The following is an 8,341-nucleotide window of genomic DNA, read 5'->3' as shown; positions in this document are numbered from 1 at the left end:
TTCAGTTATAATGTTTGGCAGCATTGCTCTAGATTACCCCTCTGACTGGGTGGGTTTCTGGCTCATGGGGTGGACCTGGCCATGCCTTAACCTCCTTGCATTAACTTTCTCCAGCTTTTCCTCCCTCTGGCTGCCCCCTAAATTAATTTCTCTGTGCTGCAAAATTTTTCCAGGATGGAAAAACAGACCTAGGACTCCCCATATGACACCAGAAAACTGTGGGGTGGTTCCTTTACCTGTGGGTAGGGGGACAGCATGCTAATGCATTCTGAAACGGAGCAGGGGATGCAAATTCTCACTCAGGCTGTTGACTGCTTGGGGGAAACAGGCCACTGCTTGCTCCCTGAGTGCTTGTGGGTTTGGCTGGAGTGTGGAAATGGAGAAGTCATTCCTGGGAAACTGATGTAAACATTTGCCTGTGTTCCTTGGCAATTTCTCATAAAAACAGTTTCTGTGGAAGAGATCTTTCTGGCCAGATTGTGGCTAAGGCTAGGCATGAGTTCCTCAGTGCTCTCCAGGGAAAGGTGGGCTTGTTTCCAGCTGACACCAGCTACCAGCTTTGGGCCCAAGCTGGCACAGTGGGCAGGACATCCCCAAGCCCCTGCAGTTTCTTGGGGGCATGATCTGAAGACCATATTGACAGAGGGCTCGGAAAGAGGGCAGCGTCTTCTGCCTGCTTTGTTTCTTTACAGCTGCCTCCTAGGGCTTTGGGGACAATGCAGGATCATCACTGCATGGAAGTTGCCAGCAAATWGGGGAGCTGCAGCAGGTGTGATGGTCCCTGTTGCAAATTCCATTGACTTTCAAACCCTGAAATGTTGCACAGGAATCATGGGTGTTACCTTCTCATGCTTCCAAGTTTGGCATCAACAGGCAGAAAAATGGTCTGAGAGCAACATTTCACTTCCTCCTGCAGAGGAGAGGAATATTCTGTGGACAGAATACTTCTGACCTCAGAGTATTGAGCTGTTCCTCTCCTCTATTACTTGAGTGGGTGAGAAGTGCTCAGTGGCTGGAAGAAACAGTGTGTGGCAATTTTGTCCCTTGCTGAAAGCAGCAGCTGAGAAACGTCAGCAGGATTTCACCCTTCTCCCCACTAGTTCCCAAGGCTTCCCTGGACCAGATCAGCATGTGGCTGATAAAGGATCCCCTTGACTCTTGTTGTGAAACCATCTTTGCTCTAGCAGAGCTTTTTCTGCCTCATGCTCCACCTGCCTGCCAAAAGCCAGAATGGGGGAGCAGAGGTTTCTTATATTTATCCCACATGTTTACCCTGCTACACTTTACTGTTCCCCAGCCCACAGGGGGAAAAGAAAGCCAAAACCCCACAACAARAAAGGAGCTGTTGTTAGAAGGAAAAAATGTTCTAAGCTGGAGTTTGCTAAACCTTTTCACCCTCTTGGAAGGAGTCTGAAGTGGGTGTGCTTGTCCTTTGTTCTTGTATTGCGTCTTAGCACAGCAGTGCTGATGCTGGATCTGTTCTTATTTGACTACATCCCATGTGCAGGATGTCTGTATACTCGGCGACAATGCGCTTGTATGACACTTCTGTCTTCTGTCTACTCAAGGCGGCAACCCCACTCCTGCAGCCCGCTTTCCTTTTCCATCCACTGCTCTAAATATAACTACCAGCAATGCAGATGAGTGCACAAAGATCTCTGTAGAGTCAGAGGTGACTGACTTCCCAAGGTCTTGCAGTGATGAGCTAAGTGGGGAAAATAAGAGGTTTGGGTTAAGTCTAAAGGCTGGACCAGTGGGCTTTTTCCTGCTTACCTTCCTACTTTTCACATGCATTAAAATTATTTCCAATAATTCCTGCTTCATGATTTTTTCAATGACAGAGGTACTGCTTACAATAATTTTGTAATTACTTTTTGTAATTACTATACAAGGATGGAGATATTACTGCTGCAGTATCATGTATCTTTCTTCTTGTCCTCCCTAAAGGTGGGCACCATATTAGGTTTTTCATTCAGCCTTTTCCCAGTTGTCATAATATTCCACCACAGCTGATAGCAGCTTCATTGACATRAACCCACATTGATAACTCTTCTGGGTTAGTGTGATCTATTCCATTCTCTAGTCAGTCCTTAAACCCCACATTTGGTCTTCCCATCTACTATGAAAACCAAGCTGGTGAATGCAGAAGTCGGGGAAGAGGCTTTGCCTCTGAAGATGCTATAAAAATCTGTTGATCACTTTATATTTTCCATATTGTCCAGTACCACATTGTTTCCTCCTTCTATCAGTGGATGTGCATTTTCCCCAACTTCTAGAATGCCTGCAGAGTCCTCTTGTACTAGTTTCGATGATCTTCTGTAGTCTGAGTTGTAGGTGAAACTTGGACATGCTCAATACCAGCTTTAAGTACCCAAGCAAGCAATGCTTACTCCATTCTTTTGCTGTCGTATTTCTCATTCTTACATGCTGGGGTTTTTTTGGTTGTTGTTTTGGTTTGGTTTGTTTAGGGKTTTTTTTTTGCTACAATAAGTGTCCTTTTTAGTCAAGCAGGACTTCTAGTGAAATTTCCAATCTTCCTGCAGAAGGGAAGGCTTGGGATATTATGGATGGACACTCTGAGAAACCCCTTCCCAAGGTGGGTGATGCAGCCCTGCAGGAGCATACTGAGGTGCTGGGGAGKCTGACACCTTGGAAGGTTTCAAAGGCTGGTAGTGGTTCCCAGGCTGTGYGACTGTTAGAGCAATAAACCAGCCTCTCAGGAGCAGCAGGAGTGTAGTCCCTGTGTGAAGGGACACTGCTGCAACAGCATCATGGACAATGCCAGCAGGGCACTTCCAGGGAAAGAGCAGGGAGTCTCACAGTTACTGGTGCTTTCCAAACCTGCTTTATACTACATTTCAATAATCAAAACTTGGATGGTGTTTACACTGTGAGCATCTGCCCTGCTGCAAGAGAGAAAGGGAGGAGCTGTTAAGCATTTCAAGGTTGTGTCCAACTCATCTAAAACTGGCAAACAGATGCTAAGCCCRTATCTGGGAGCATGTGGAAGTGCTGCTGACTATTGGCACATAGGATATCACACTAAGAACTCACTGACCTGTTGTTTTTTTGGTTTTTTTTACATCATTCAAACATTCTCTCAAGAGGGAGAGGAACAACTTAGTCAAAAAAATGCTAAACATGGGTAGACTCCTGTGTGAAAAAGAGGCTGAAAAGTCACCCCTCCAGCAGCACCCCACCTATCAAATGCCTCTGTTTTCTTTTACCAAACCACAATCTAGAACAGAAACAAAATTTTAAAATAAAAAAAAAGGCACAGCCACTGTATCTCTTTCCCATGGGATTTAGGGACCTCTCTAARGGAAATGTGCTGACAAGTCTTCACAGGGAAGAGCAGCATTCATTAAGGTGGTCTGGTATCTGAGGTCACTCCAGAGCAGCATGTGTTTCAGTAATGTGGGAGAAGATGTCTCTGCAGCGTAAGTATTTTCCCCACTTCCAGAAATACTGTCACATATACATGGGCCCAAGGAAGAGTGCAATGTGCCAGAGTAGAGACCAGGATTGAAGAAAATCTGCATTGAAGGGAAAAGAGATTATTTTTCTGTGGTATGGTTAACCCTACAGCTTCCACTTCAACTGGGCAAATCCCTGAGTGATGATAAAGTGTGAATTCAGATTTATAGTAGCTTTGAGTAAAGGGATTGAACAAGAGCCCTCAAGAGATCCTTCCCTGCCATAATGATTCTAAACCACCATMATACCTTTAGAAAATACAGTTACGGAGGCAGCAATTAACTGTGTTTTGGTCACCTCTAACTCACATGAACATTGTGGTACTTAAGCAAGATTTCTGTAGAAACAGGGTCTCAGCACACCTGGTTGATGCAGCAAGGATTGCACAAATAACATGGAGAACGGGAGTGGAAACTGGGATTTCTCAGGGAGGTCTACTTAGCAGCCCTCAAAGTTGTGATCTCACCGCAATGAGAATTACTGGTGGACAAGATGCYATCTGATTGCAGAGATTGTGAGGGCGTTTAGCATGTAAAGGACTGCTGAATATCAGAGTCAGTGTTGGCTACTGCAAGCAGCAGGGCTATGACTGGCTGATACAGCTCTCTGCCTGAGAGTCTGCCCGCTGCAAAATTTGCTGCTTCAAAACTCAGCTTGTCTAAAMCACTGCCACTGGCCCACTGTGTAGGTTTTGCTTGGCCCAGCTTTTCTTTTGGAGGGGGGACACAAAGATGGCTCCTGTGAGAAACTTCTGGAAGCTTCCACCAGGTCCAGCAGAGCCAATCTCTGATGGCTCTGAGGATGATGGACATGCTGCTGGCCAAGCCTGGGCCAATTAGAGAGGTTGGTTACGCCTCTGTGATGACATRTTTWAGAAGAAAYCAAAACAAAARATGCATGGGGTTGTTTTAGCCAGAGAAGGGGAAGGAGGTGAGAACAGGTGAGGGAACAACATGGAGACACCAAGGGCAGTGGAGAAGGAGGGGCAGGAGCTGCTCCAGGCACTGGAGCTGGGATTCCTTTGCAAGCCCTGGTGGAGCAGCTGTGCCCCTGCAGCCCATGGGGTCCATGGGGGATGCAGAGATCCACCCACAGCCCGTGGAGGAGCTGCGCACTGCAGAGCGAGGGGATGYCTGGAGGACRCTGTGATCCAGAGGGAGACCAATGAAGAGAGAGGCCTTGCTCCCAAGATRGAACAGCCTGGCCTTGGGACTGCACCTCATGGACAAGGGAATGACACCACAGAAGTTTTGGGATGATTGTTTGCCCATGGGGATGCTCACATTGCAGTGGGTGTGTGTTGATGCTGTTCGTGAGCTAGACCCATGCTGGAGAATTGTCTCCCAKGGGAGGGCTCCCACAGCAAGGCATGGGAAGGATTCCTTTCCCTGAGCAGTGGAAGATCTCAGTGATGAACTGACCAAACCCCCAACCCTGTCTCCCTACACTGTCAGTGGGAAGGAGGGATGGGGTGGGGGAAGAATGGTGTCTTTAAGGGTTTATTTTAGTTCTCATCATCCTCCTCTGTCTCTGTTAGCAATAAATTCACTTTGTAACTTAAGCTGAGTCTGTTTTGTCCTTTRAGAGTTTTCTCCCATTTCCTTATCTCAACTCAGGAACTCTTGTGTTAATTTCTTCTCCTCTCCTTTGCCCAGCAATGGTARGGGAGAGCAAGTGAGCAGATGTCATGGATGCCTGGTGTTTGGTCAGCACCCAAACCATGACACTCACCTTTGAAGTATTTTGCTAGGTAGCACTCTGTCCCACATATCCTAAATGTAATACTGACCAAAATCATGATTAAACACACTGYGTTGATACATATTAAAGCTTCACTGAGAACTGGAGCATTAGATGGGCATAAAACGCAATGCTCAGACACACTCAAGGGCACCATGGTGCCACGGTACCCACTACTGCCAGCTCAAAAGGGTTTTGCAACCAGGCAGATGATAAGAATCTCCATCCTTAGAGATGTTCAAATGCCGTCTGAGCATGTCCTGGGTGATTGGCTCTGTGAAGCCTTGTTTGGGCTTAGACCAGATGACCTCCGAAGCTCTTTTCCAGCCTCAGCTGCATGTAGTCCCCAGGAGAGCAGAGCTGTGTGGAACAGAAGTTCCCACAGCCCCACAGCTGCAGTACAACCCTCCCTCAATCACACCACATTTGGCACCCTGGCACTTCTTCAAGGTGTCTGAGTTTCTAGACAGCTCTTAGCCCCTGTCCTCCACCCCCCTTCCTGGCAAATGTTGCTTTCCCACACCGCAGCAGGTGCCTGACCCTGTTGCTCAGATGTGTTTCTCATTGCTCAGCAGCTGCTGCTTTTCTTTGGAACACTTAACACAGGCTTTGCCCAGCTATTGAGGCGGCACACCTAACCCACTGCCAATGAGTTATTTATAGCCCTGGAGCCTCTGCTTCTGGCCTGTTCCAAAACTCTCAAGGCCCCTGCTGCTATCGTGCTTACATCACACAGTAATAACAAGAGACACCTGGCACCATGGGCTGGTTCACACACCAGGCACTTATGAGGAGCTGGCAACAAGCATAACAGGCCACAACAGGRTCTTGGTATGCTGAGTATCCACTATTCTAGTGTAAAGGCTGGGATTGTTACCAGCAGGAGCAACGTCCTTCCTAATGGAGCCCCGGGTGACAGGAGCAGATGGCAGAAAAGCAAATCAGAAATCTCAGAGCAAAACCTCATACTGCAACAACACAGCAAATCTGGCTGGGACCCCATGGGAACAAGGAACACTTATTTTGAAACTAAGTTTCCTCACTGCCATCCCCCACATCCTCTGACTCACAAGGATATCCAAGATGAGAGYATCGGAGTGGTCTGCGCAGGCAGCAAGCACCAAAATGCAAGCAGCCTGTCCAGGGACACTGAATGGTGATGCAGAGTAAAAGGCAGACTCACTACTGAGGTCTTATGTTGGCTCCTGCGTTGTTACCTCCAGCAATGTGTGCTGCTTTTAGGTCTTGACTTTTTGTACCTGTTAGGAGCTGATGGTGATTGTGRTCTCTTGTCTGTCCGTTTTCTTCATCTCTCCTCTTCTGGGAACCATTAAGACGTACTTACTGCTTGTGCTCTCCTTATCAGGATRTTTTATGTCTTATCTTCCAAACACTATTTTTAATGGCTTCAGTATATCCTGCTTTAGGCTATCACATGTTAGAGACAATCCACTAGTTTCGGAGTGGTCTGGAAGCAGCTGGAACCCGTAGTCAGTTAATGCAGATGCCATCTGTGACTGCCCGCCCCATGGCCGCTCCTGCTATTTGTTCCTGCAGGTGTGCTCCTGTACCCACACACTCTCCATCCACACTAGTCAATATTTTCCTAGCAGAGGAAAGAAAACCAGCATAGGATTTCCATGAAGATAAAAGAAGTAAGGGCAAGGGAACAGTTGGCTCCTTATACAAATGTCAGTTTGGCACTCATGATCAACAAAGAGGCTAAAGATTACTACCACAGTCACCCATGAGACAGCACTGTCAAACAAACTTGTTTTCTTCTATTTTTCTTCCTTAAAAAAAAAAAAAAAGCAACAAAAAACCAAATCCAACAACATGAAAGAATAAAAAGCAAACAGTGAAGGATTACTGCTTCAATCCAATAAAGGGAACGGTGTTTCTGTTGTATAATCGGATTTCCTCAAACATTTTTTCACTTAATATCACATGATGCGTCAGTAAGACCCATGTCTTATACAAAAGAAACAAGAGTTTAAAATGGCCTGGTAGCCTTTCAAAAAGCTGTTACAAAACCTTTAAGAAGTTTGCAGATGGCAGAAATGTGGTGGCATAGCAAGTAACGTCTCTCTGTTCCAGGAGGCCCTGGATCCAAACAAATCATTACAGTTTGGTGAAATAAATRTTAATAAATTACAGAAATGTAATAGGAGGCAAATAATGTGAGATGTGAGATTTCCTTGGAAAGAAGTGTTGCAGAGAGATGGGAGAGTATCTATGGGTTAATACCATGAGCTCTCTGTGCTGCAGTTAGTAAGTCAATAGCTCTTGCAACAAAATTATAAACCAGGACTCAGGCCACAGAGCTGGACATCAGCAGGAATCRGGAAGAATAACCCCTTTCCTGGCCAACTGCATTTAATGTTTTAGATACTCACAAGTGTTTTGTCAGAGATAAAAGTGCTGAGCAAGTTTGAAAAAGCAAGTGAGTTAAAATGATCAGTGTGAGCAGTATGCTCAAATGGCACAGGGTGGACAAGCAAAGCTGAGCATACCKACGAGCCGAATTAGAACTGCCAATCTGAAGCCATTCCTTTGGATGGATAATTTCACCTCAAAGGGATGAAATTACTAATTCCTAGTGTTGTCTCAATAGTAGGGCYATTTCCTTAATTTCTGTGTGCACAGTAGGAGCCCCATCACTTGACTGTGTTTGGGACGGCCAGGTGAATGCCTTGCATCCTTACTTATCTGTCCATCYTTACTTCTGCAGATTGTCCAGGCAGTGAACTTATTTTTTCATACCACTTATTTTCCAAGCTACAGATGTGCATAGTCCTGGCAGAGTGACCTCGTCTCTGACAAATCGCTTGTTGCTTGTCAGTGAGARAACAGCCCCTCTGCAAATGTCAGGTGCAAAAGCCCCAGTGTGGGGTCAGCAAAAGTGGATGCAGACATCTGGTTTTAGCAAACAAATTCTTCCTGAAGTCCAAGACAAGAGGAATGCAGCTTTTTCTTTGTCCCTGGGAGGAGGGGACAAGACCCTGGACCCCAGATGTTTTCCAGCAGAACACTTATACAAGGCCTTCAGCGCTCTGCCAGAGGAGTGCCACGTGGCCAGATAGATGTTAAACAGAACTGGTCCCTGAGGGGATTGGTGCTCAGA

This window comes from Malurus melanocephalus, unplaced genomic scaffold (genome assembly GCF_030028575.1).
Source record: "Malurus melanocephalus ecotype Western Australia unplaced genomic scaffold, MMel_1.1 scaffold_184, whole genome shotgun sequence".
NCBI classification, from domain to species: domain Eukaryota; kingdom Metazoa; phylum Chordata; class Aves; order Passeriformes; family Maluridae; genus Malurus; species Malurus melanocephalus.
This window is presented reverse-complemented; position numbering follows the sequence as displayed.